This window comes from Silene latifolia, chromosome 1, assembly GCF_048544455.1.
Source record: "Silene latifolia isolate original U9 population chromosome 1, ASM4854445v1, whole genome shotgun sequence".
Lineage (NCBI taxonomy): Eukaryota > Viridiplantae > Streptophyta > Magnoliopsida > Caryophyllales > Caryophyllaceae > Silene > Silene latifolia.
The window spans coordinates 55,325,258-55,336,207 of record NC_133526.1 but is presented as its reverse complement, the minus strand read 5'-3'; the positions used below and the strand labels follow the sequence as shown (position 1 = coordinate 55,336,207).

Here is a 10,950-nt window from a genome sequence, read left to right as displayed (position 1 = left end):
GACTAAACTATGCTGAGATCGAAAGATAGGTAAAGTTTAGATTATAAGTCACTTTTCAGGACGAGAGTTAGTATTAGTGATATTAGGGACTTATAACGAGATCGAAAGATGCTATCTGTTAAGAGTGGACCGAGAGGACCTCTTGTTTCCCGCCTCATGTGTTTGATTTAGACCGACTTAGTTTGCTGCCGCCGAAACTATAGTGAACCGACCATCCTAGTATCCCTTCTTTTATCTGTTTTATCTGTTTATTTAGTTTATTGTCTTTTATTGCTATTAGTATAGACCAAATCAAATCAACCCCCACTTTCGTTACCTTAGACTAAATTAGACAATTAAAAATTACATTCGCCTCCTTGTGGTTCGACCCTGTTACCACTAGCCTAGGTTAGTCTTAATAGGAAATTATAAATCTTATTATTGGTACTCACAACGACGGGTATCAAATTTTGTCGTCGTTGCCGGGGAGGCAATGTTCTAATTTTTAGTTGTTTTTATTTAGTCTTTCTTAGTTTAAGGGACGTTTGTTCCTTAAACTTTTCTTATATTCTTTTTGTAGTTTCTTCTTATGCGCAGGTCACAGGGTGGTGAACTAGTACCGTTCAATCCTGAGATTGAGAAATCCTTGCGTGAGTTGAGACGATCATCAAGGGTATTGCCGACAGAGGAAGAGCTGAGTACTCTGTCAAGTTACTACGAGAACGCTCTGTTCGAAGAAGATCCACCTACATCTCCTGCTTCTACTTCTTCAGCTGAGATAGTCACTTCTCCAGAAATTCCAGTCATGGCTGAAGAAGCAACTATTGCCGATCACTCGGAGCCGAGCAGTGCGAATCTCTACAAAGGATTCGAACTACCAGGGGAGGCGAGAAAATTCGAGCCGAAGCCTTCCTATGTTAACTTGGTTGAGAGAAACCAGTTCGGGAGGGAGCGCAAATGAAGATGCAGCCAAGCATATGGAGATTTTTATCGATTATTCTTTGCTCTATACCCCCCCGATTTGGCGTGACTCAGGACCAGATAAAGAAGACCATGTTCATTTTCTCTCTTCGTGATGCTGCGAGGGAGTGGTATAGAGATCTGGATCGAGCCGCTCATGGGATCACCGACTGGAATTCTTTGGCCTTGGCATTCTACAAGAAATACTTCTCTGTCTCGAAGACGAATGCCATTAGAGCTCAGATCACGAGCTTCAAACAGGGACCTGATGAGAACTTTCATGAAGCATGGGTCCGTTTCAAGAAGCTGGTGCGAACCATACCGCACCATGGGTTCGAAAAATGGAGTCTTTGCAATCAGTTCTATAACGGGCTGTATGACGATCAGAGGGCTATTTTGGATGCTGCAGACAATGGCCGATTTGCTGAGAATATGGGAGAGACTAAGGGGTGGAAGATCATTGATGACTTAGCCACCCATAAAGCTAAATATGGGAATTCTAGAGGCAATCAAAGGAGAGCTGCTGAATCTTCCTCTGTAGCTGCACTAGAAGCTCTCACTGCAAGGTTTGACAAATACGAATTGGGAGGAGCTTCAAAAGGAGGGATGTACCATGTTAATGCTGTTTCAGACGGTCCTTTCGTCTGTAGAAGATGTGGAGCTGAGGGGCATGTCTCAGAAAATTGTCCTAGTCCCTTCGAGTCTTGTGCTGCCTTTCAACATTACAGGCAGACAAACACTTACTATGAGCCAAATGTCCATCCCAACTTGAGGTGGAGTAGCCAGAATGTCCTGAACCCGACTCAACCTCCACAGCAGCAGCAGCAACAGACTTATGTACCTCCTCATAAGTAACAACAATATCAAAAACCTCCCTATGTGCCGCAGCAGCAACAAACCCAAAATTCCGAGTTTGCTGAGTTGAAGAATATGCTGCAAAAGGAGTCTCAAGCTAGAGAGGCCGGGATGAAATTGCTAGAAAGTCAAATTGCACAATTGGCTAGCAAGAATACCACTCGAGCTCTGGGACACTTACCGACTCTAACTGACCAAAAGGAGACCCTTAATGCCATCACTTTGAGGAGCGGGTCCACCCTGGAGGGGCCTGCTATGGTCGAGGACAATGCTGAAAAAGATGGGGCAAAGCCGAGTCAAAATAAAGCTGGAACGAACAAAGGAAAGAAAAAGGCGTCTACCAGGTATATCAGTCGATCGACTGACATACCCGGTCGATCGACTGAAGTGCGAGTTACAGAAGCTTCTGGTCCTGTTCAAGTCAGTCGATCGACTGACCTCACTGGTCGATCGACTGAGATCGCTGCTGATAGTGAACCTTTTCGTCCTCCGATGCCCGACAACTTGAGGGATCACTTATTTCGGGGTACGACAGTCCCGAAAATATTAGGGCAAGACCTAAGTGCTGAAGGGTCAAGTCCCGGTTCCAAAGTACGACCCAATGTCGATCAATGGTTCCTATTTGAGACGGTCTGAAGAGGGGTCAAGCTTCAACAAGGAGAAGGTGGTGGACTTTCAGCCTAAATCCACGGATGCCGGCATGCGTGATTTAGAGGAGAGGGCTAAGCTACTTCTTACAGCCCCATATCCGGAAAGACTAGTGCCGACGAAGGAACAGGTATCTTTCAATAAATTTAAAAAATTTATTCGTAGCTTGAATGTACAAGTGCCTTTCCTTGAGTTAGTTAATCAAGTGCCTGCTTACACTAAATTCATGAAACAACTCTTGTCTAAGAACAAGTCACTTGAAACTGTGCATACTGTCGCATTAACTAAAGAGTCATGCTCTTATTTGTCCCACACTGCACCTCACAAACTAGAAGACCCAGGTAGCTTCTCCGTTCCTTGTAGCATTGGTACCTTTTCTATTGAGAAGGCATTATGTGACTTAGGAGCCAGTATAAGTGTAATGCCCTTGAGTCTGGCTAGGAAGCTAAAATTGACTAGGTTTGCAGTGACCGACATGATAGTACAGATGGCTGACCGGTCTGCGGTCCAGCCAATATGAGTCTTAAAGGACATTCCCGTGCAAATAGGGAAGTTTTTCTTCCCTGTTGACTTCGTGGTGCTCGATATGCCCGAAGATGCCCATATTCCCATTATTTTGGGTAGACCATTTCTGCACACTGCTGGTGCAGTTATTGATGTTGGTTCGGGTACCTTGACCTTTAAAGTAGGGAAGCATTCCATTGTTTTTGCCCAACCTGCTAAGAAGAAAGACCTTATGTGGCCTGCAACTTGTAATACGGTTTCTGAAAAGAAATCTTATTTTATACTTCCTGATATGCCTGTCTCTATTTCTACTCCTGTTGTGACACCTCCGCCCCGGACTGGGAGCAAATTGGAGGAAGATTTGTCTATTTCTGATATTGCAGGAGCTGGTTTGGGGAAGGAAGAGCTGCAAGTTACTCCAGCTGCGAAGGAGCCAATCATTTCACGAGGCGGTCTTGGTTGCCTTAGCTATGGAACTGATGAGGAAGTTGATGACGAGCCGGTCAAAGTGAGAGAGTCCAATTTGGATTCTGACGAGTCAGAGGAGATCATTGACTGGGGAGATATAGAAGCTGTTGATCCGTTGAGTTCGGCGGATGTTGAAGCTAAGAAGGGTGCGGCTAAGAAGATGAGCACCATTGAGGCTACCTCCAGTAGCCAGAAGCCGATTAAGTGGGCCATACCATGGCCATTTTTGATCAACTATTAGTTGATCAAATGCTTTATCAAACATTTACTTTATTGCTTTTAAGACTATTTACCGTATTTTGTGTGCGCGAGACTTCGTATTTATCTTTATTGCTTAGGATTTTATACGCTTTAGACTTTACTTTGGGTTTTGCTCAATTTTGGGCGCGTATTATTGTGCATTTGCAGGTTTTTAGACCTCATTAGCTCAAGTAAGTGAGCAAATACGAAGAAATCTGAAGTTACAGCAGTATTTCCAGTCGATCGGCTGGTCTGTGTGGTCGATCGACTGAGTAATGTGGTCGATCGACCACCCTGCACTGCTGTACTTGTTCACGACCTCTCCCCTGCTGTGTTGGGTCGTTTTGCGGGATTAAGGGAGTTTTCTACTCTATTTTATTTCCCGACTCATTTCTGATTTCTTCCATTTTCGTAACTTTGCACATAATTACCGCTTCTTTATTGCTTTCCCGATTTTATGCGTGGTACTTTGTTTGTCTTTTCAGGTACTTATTAGTAGCACTGCTGGCTACTGAAACCTCCTAGCTCACGCTGGTTTGGGGAGGTTTCCTTTGCTGCGCTTAAAGTCTTGTGAGTTTGTAAGTTTTTACTTCATGTCGTTTTCATTTGTTTTCCCGCAAATTCCCATTTCTCTTTTGTTTCATTACATGATATTGCACAATGGGGACATTGTGCGATTTGGTTTGGGGAAGGGTTTTGCGTCGCATATCATTTGCTTGCATTCACGTTTACATTTTTGTTTTGCATTGTTTATTTCATTTCCTATATATACAAAATACCAAAAAAATTGAAAATTTTCGAAAATTTTAAAAAATGCATGTTTATTTTAGCATATAGGTCGAGTCGGAATGGTAGTATTTCAATGATGACATTGCATTTGCATCCGTTTATGCCTAAGCCTTGCTAAATTGACATGTTATTAGTAGAATCGTATATGCATAGTCTATGAGTTTTCGTTAATTATTTGCTGAACTTGAGACTTGACTTAGAAATTTGGCAAGCTACATTATATTCTGAGTTTTAGAGCTTATAACTGGTGACATCTATGACTAGTTTATCTAGGATGTGAGTAGTTACTCCTTATGAGACATGTTATATCAATATGCATAAATATGAACTTGATCTTCTTAATACCTGTATGCATTCGGTTTGTGGTTAGTTGACACATGTGGTAGAGGTTTCCCTTTATTCATTTTGCCCATAAGCTCCACATTGCCAAAAACAGCTTTTTTGTCCCATTACTACATCCTACATTTAGCCTGTCCTTTGTCAAGCTAGTAGTCTATGTTGTTGGAATTGTTACTTCGTTTTTGGTGGTATTTGCTCGATTGAGACGTTGTTGGGAAAATGAAAAGAAAGAAAGAAAGAAAAAAAAAAGAAAAAAAAAAAAGAAATGAAAAAAAATGATTCGAAAAACAAAAGAGTTCTGTACTGTTCAAAGCGGTCGATCGACTGCCATTTCTAGTCGATCGATTGGGTCCGAAAAGAAATCAACTCGCATAGTTCAAAATCCTTATCTTATGGCGATTTTTGCTCCCATGTTGCATTAGTATCTTATGGGGAGTTGGTTGATTACTATTATTTTGGAGATTGCGAGTTTTGTGCTTGCTTTAGCACTGTGTCAATTGATTTTGAGCAATAAGTTGGATATTATCACATGGTTCCGTTTTGGTACTAGCTTGATCACCTGTACCTCCACTTTTCCATAAATGTTTTGCCTCTTCTTACCCATAACCTCACATATCCATATATACCTCGGCATGTGTCATGGTCATTAGTTTGGTTGGAATGCATATGTACGGTTATAGAGATTACTTTTATATTATATTGCAGGCATGTTCTTATAGGTCGTAGTTAGGTGAGAGTCATTACAATATGAATTCTTTTTATCCTCTTATATATTCACATGTGCTTATGTGTGATATGAGCGACCCGTGAGAGTCCGATTTGATAAGTCTCTATGGTTGACGGTTCAGCAGTTTTTAACGATTACATAACTCGTTTGCATGATTCACATTACTAATTGATTGCTGGTTAATGCATTAAAATGGTTTAGGCTTTACACTTTGCAATTCGCTCTGAGATTGAACTCGTTCCATTAGGTCATTAGATCGAGTCTAGTTCTTGCTTGGGGACAAGCAAGGGTTTGGTTTGGGGAAGTTTGATGCGTGTCTTTTATATGATGTTTTACATCCTATTTTCCACGCATTTCAGAGCTCATTTGTGTAGTTTATGCTACATTTCTCCCTATTTCCGTCTACTTCCGTATTTTTGTACATTATTGCAGAAATGTGAAGAATTCAGCGGAAATTGAGCTAAATCCGTCCCCGAGTATCTTGCATTGCATTTGGCGCGAAGTATTCACTTAAGGAACGAGCTTGGTGCGCATTTTAAGGCCCAAAAGACAAACACACGAGAAATTGGAAGTCAAGTGTCTGCTAGAGCAGTCGATCGACCACTGCCTTCAGTCGATCGACCAACCCTCGGGCTCAGAAGCCACTGTATACTGCATCCCAGTCGATCGACCAGTGATGACAGTCGATCGACCACACCGCTAATCAGACGTGAATAAGAAGGTCGAGGAAAAACAAGCCCATGATGTTTAGGTTTTGATAATAAGTGTTACGTATATTTTCTATATAACGTAACCTAGTTTCCAGAGATATTCATTCAGAAATTTACCTGGTTTTACATTCAGTTTTAGTTTATCAAATAATTAGGGTTTGGAATATTGGTTTGCATCGGATTTTCGTACTTCTAATCATTCCATTACAATTCCTCTGCAATTTCGGTATTCCTTCTGTTCTATTTCAGTTTATCTTTATCGCATTGATAGTATAGAAATTGCTAGTTAGGTTCCAAAAGCCAATTTTATCGTTTTATGTTATTTATTTGTTTAATCGTTTTAATCATGAATTCCGTAGATTTAATGATCAATCTTACTGTTGTTTTCACTATAGTTATGAGTAGCTAAATTGCTTGTGCTAGGATGTAGGGGAATTATAGTGTAGGCGGCGTAGAATAACACGGACTGAATCGCGTGTCACTCGATCGACTGACATACTTGGTCGATCGACTGACCTCGTGAGGTTTAACTTCGTTTTAATTGTTTTAAATGTTATATTTGACGAATCGAATGCATGCGACTAGTTGAATGCTTAATATATGACTGCCCCGTTAGATCGAGAGATAGGGACAGTTGTTAGATCACCAATTAAAATGACTAAACTATGCTGAGATCGAAAGATAGGTAAAGTTTAGATTATAAGTCACTTTTCAGGACGAGAGTCAGTATTAGTGATATTAGGGACTTATAGCGAGATCGAAAGATGCTATCTGTTAAGAGTGGACCGAGAGGACCTCTTGTTTCCCGCCTCATGTGTTTAATTTAGACCGACTTAGTTTGCTGCCGCCGAAACTATAGTGAACCGACCATCCTATTATCCCTTCTTTTATCTGTTTTATCTGTTTATTTAGTTTATTGTCTTTTATTGCTATTAGTATAGACCAAATCAAATCAACCTCCACTTTCGTTACCTTAGACTAAATTAGACAATTAAAAATTACATTCGCCTCCTTGTGGTTCGACCCTGTTACCACTAGCCTAGGTTAGTCTTAATAGGAAATTATAAATCTTATTTTTGGTACTCACAACGACGGGTATCACATTCGATCGAGTAAGTCGGTTATGCGGGTTGTTTTAGCCGGGTTTTGTTAGTAACGCGTGATTAATATATAAAGCCTTCCGTCACCTTCTTTGTCACTTTTCACCTCTTCTAAAACCTTGCAAAAAGAAAACAAGTTACGTTGCTCTCTTTCGTTGCGTTGCTATCAAATCCCAAAGGCTAAGGTGGTCAGATCGTCACGTTATTCATGTCGTTGACTTCGTCGTGTTGAGGGTAAGATCCTTGTATAGTTTTTATATTGTTTCATTGATTTTAGTTGAAACCCTAATGGGTAATTTGAAGGTTTTGGGAGTATTTTGATACTAGATAGTGATTGTATGATTGTGTATTTGAATGGGGGTGATTTCGTAGAGGAACTTTGCAGATTCGCTATTGTGACGGTATTGGTGATTGCTTTTCCAGGTAAGATTTCCCTACTCGGTTATTGATTACATAGTTGTTGTTGATGGTTGTTGATAAGTGCATTTTATATAACCTTTTTAGTCTTATTTTGCACGTATTTCTATGCATTTTTACATCATTTTGTATTACAATATGCCCCGAATTGGCTACTTTGGTTTGTTTTGTCTGAATTGCAGAAATGAATCTGAAAGTGGTGAAACCGTACTCTTTTCGTCCTGTTTAGCATGCATATTGAGAAGACAAGAATGTTAGAGCGAGAATTATGCCTTGGAATGCATGAAGGGTGGTCAACGAAGCAGTCAAAGTCAACTTGAGAGGCTGATATGAAGAAAAGCACTCGATCGAGAAGTCTTTTGGTTCGATCGAGTGGTTTGGAGGACACGAGAGGTCGATCAAGTACTTTTAGTTACTCGATCGAAATGCTGGATTGTGGAGTTCCTCGATCGAGAGGGTTATTTACTCGATCGAGAGGATTAGCTGATGAAGACCTCGATCGAGTGGTTTTATATCACTCGATCGAGAGGTTTTTGGTATTATGCGGGATTAGTGGCCCGTGATTAGTTTTATTTCGTTAAACCTTTTATTTTCCTATTTAAGCTTTTGCCAATTAGGTCATGAGGACGTTTTATCGTCTTTTGAACACTAATCTCTATTCCATACAATTTATACTGTTAAACCCTCTCCTTAATCTCTTGCTTGCTAGTGGATTGTTCTCTACGCCGGATTGCTTGAGATTGTAATCATTCTTTCCTTATTGATCTTAATCTCATTCTTTCTTTTCTTTAATCCTTGTTTCTCCCTTAATTATTTCTGCCCTAATTCGGTTTATGCTTAATTATTGTTATTTCATTATGCCTTCAATTAGTATGCTTTATTTTATTATTGTTGACATCATTAGTTATATGAGTAGCTAATTTCTCTTATGTCGGGATTAGGGAATCCATGGTAGGATTGTGACGATGTAGTGAATAGACTAGATGATGTATTTGTGAGAACCTGTACCCATGACAATTTAATTTTAATACCGACTTAATTGAGTGCACGCTTCTAAGTTACCCTTAATCTGGTTAAATTTACTCCTGGATCGGAAGATTGGACTAAATAGACCGACTATGAACAGTAGACTACCCTGACGAGGACGGAAGTTAAGTTAGTGGAACCCTAGGATAGAAAGTGGATCGGAAGGACCTTTCATGTATCCGTCTCACAGTAGATTGTCTAGGCTATTTGCAGCTGAGTCGATAGACCACCATGGTGAACCGAAATCCTGGCATGCTTTCTCTTATTTGATCATCTTTATTATATTTTCTAGCTTTTATTGCTCTCTCTTTACTGCTCTTTCCTTTAATCTTTTATTAGTTTAGAAACTGAAATTCAAAACCCCCATTTGTGACCAAATAGACGGCCCCTTAACAGATATCTTGCCTCCCTGTGGAGATCGACCCTGCTTATCACTAGCTTCTTTGTTAGTTTTAATTAGGTTTATTTTTGGTACAAAACGACAGTATCAAATTTTGGCGCCGTTGCCGGGGAGGCAATAGCCCTATCTGTTTTTGTTTTCGTTTATTTTTATCCGTCTCAGGGAATTTATATTCCTTGAGGCAGTTCTTACTTATTTCTTTCAGTGTTGTGTGTGGCCAGGTCAAACAGGTCGGATTTAGTTCCAGCTAATCCTGAACCAGAAAGACTACTTCGGCATAGACTTCGTCTACAAAGAGAAATTCGAAATGGAAGACTTGAGTACTTTCGAGTCCGAGCTACAACACTTCTTATTCGCAGAAGACCCGTCTTTTGAAGAAGATAATCTCATTTGTGCCGACAAGCCAGTAAAGTTGCCTAACATTGCAAGTCACTCAGAGCCCAAAGCATCCTTGATTCCTAAAGGTTTCAATCTCAAAACTGAGGATGGTAACACTTTCGATATCCGTCCGTCTTACATAAATTTGGTGGAAAGAAATCTGTACTGAGGTGTGGCGGGTGAAGACCCGCGCGAAAGCATATGGAAGTCTTTACCGACTATTGCTCTACTATTCCCGCCACTAAGGGAGTAACACAAGACAAGAGAAAGGAAGTGCTTTTTCCTTTTTCTCTGATTGACTCAGCCCGTGAGTGGTCGATCGATCTTGACCGGATCTTCTTTGGTATCACCAATCGGGAGACTCTCGCACTTGCCTTCTACAAAAGATACTTCCCTCCACAACGCAGTAATCAGCTGAGGGGTAAGATTACTAGTTTCAAGTAGGCACCTGATGAGACTTTCTATGAAGCTTGGTGACGGTTCAAGAAGTTGGCGAGGTCTCTTCCTCACCATGTATTTGATCAGTGGTTCTTGTGCAACCAGTTCTACAATGGGTTGTACGATGACCACAGAGCTATACTTGACGCCTTATCCAACGGGAGATTTCAAAAGAACATTGATGATGATAAGGGATAGGGCATTATTGAGGAGATGGCGACCTATTGTGCTGAATATGGGAATCCACGGGACGGTATTCGAACGGTCCATTCAGTTGATAAGGCAGTCGTGGCTCAGCTGGAAGCCATGAATGCTCGGTTTGATAAATTGGAGCTGCAATCTGCTGGAAATCAATAGACGGTTCATCTGTTGACTAGACAGGAAACTGTCACATGTGAGAGGTGTGGAAGCAATGACGGTTATACTGCTATTGACTGTCTTACTGAGAAGGAACAAGTCTTTGCCTTTCAGCAATATAGGCAAGGAGGAGGTTCTTATTACAACAATCAAGGGGCAGTCCATCCCAAATTGAGGTGGACAAGTCAGAATGTTCTCAATCCCACTCCTCCACCGCAGCAGCAGCAACCTTATGTCCCCCCTCACAAGGCTCAACAAGGCTTCCAAAAGCCTCCTTCTTTTCCTCCACCGAACCAAGGAGCATCATCTTCAAGTGGGGTAAGTGAGATAGCTGAGTTAAAGTCAATGCTTCAGTCGTTGACAAAGCAATGGCAGATGAGTGACCAACAGAAGGAAGCTTCGATCAAGTCAATTGAAACCCAAGTTGCTCAGTTGGCCGCAAGCCAATCCACAAGAAAACCGGGTCATTTGCCATCTCAATCCGAGAAGAATCCACATGAGACGATTAACTTGATTATTTTGCGAACTGGTCGTTCCTACGAAGGACCAAAATTATCAGCTGATAAGGACATTTCAGACCCGAGGGATGCTATTATGGAGGATGAACAGTCATCT

General features: G+C 41.0%; 2 non-coding genes across 2 annotated transcripts; both read right to left on the bottom strand.

Annotated features, from left to right (window-relative positions):
• Nucleotides 1-1,167: 1,167 nt before the first annotated feature.
• LOC141622091 (small nucleolar RNA R71) lies at nt 1,168-1,274 on the bottom strand. Its single transcript, XR_012532868.1, has one exon. It is a non-coding gene; the product is annotated as a small nucleolar RNA R71 (small nucleolar RNA).
• An 8,678-nt stretch (nt 1,275-9,952) lies between these two features.
• LOC141621554 (small nucleolar RNA R71) lies at nt 9,953-10,058 on the bottom strand. The gene has a single exon (XR_012532443.1). It is a non-coding gene; the product is annotated as a small nucleolar RNA R71 (small nucleolar RNA).
• Between the last annotated feature and the right edge of the window lie 892 nt (nt 10,059-10,950).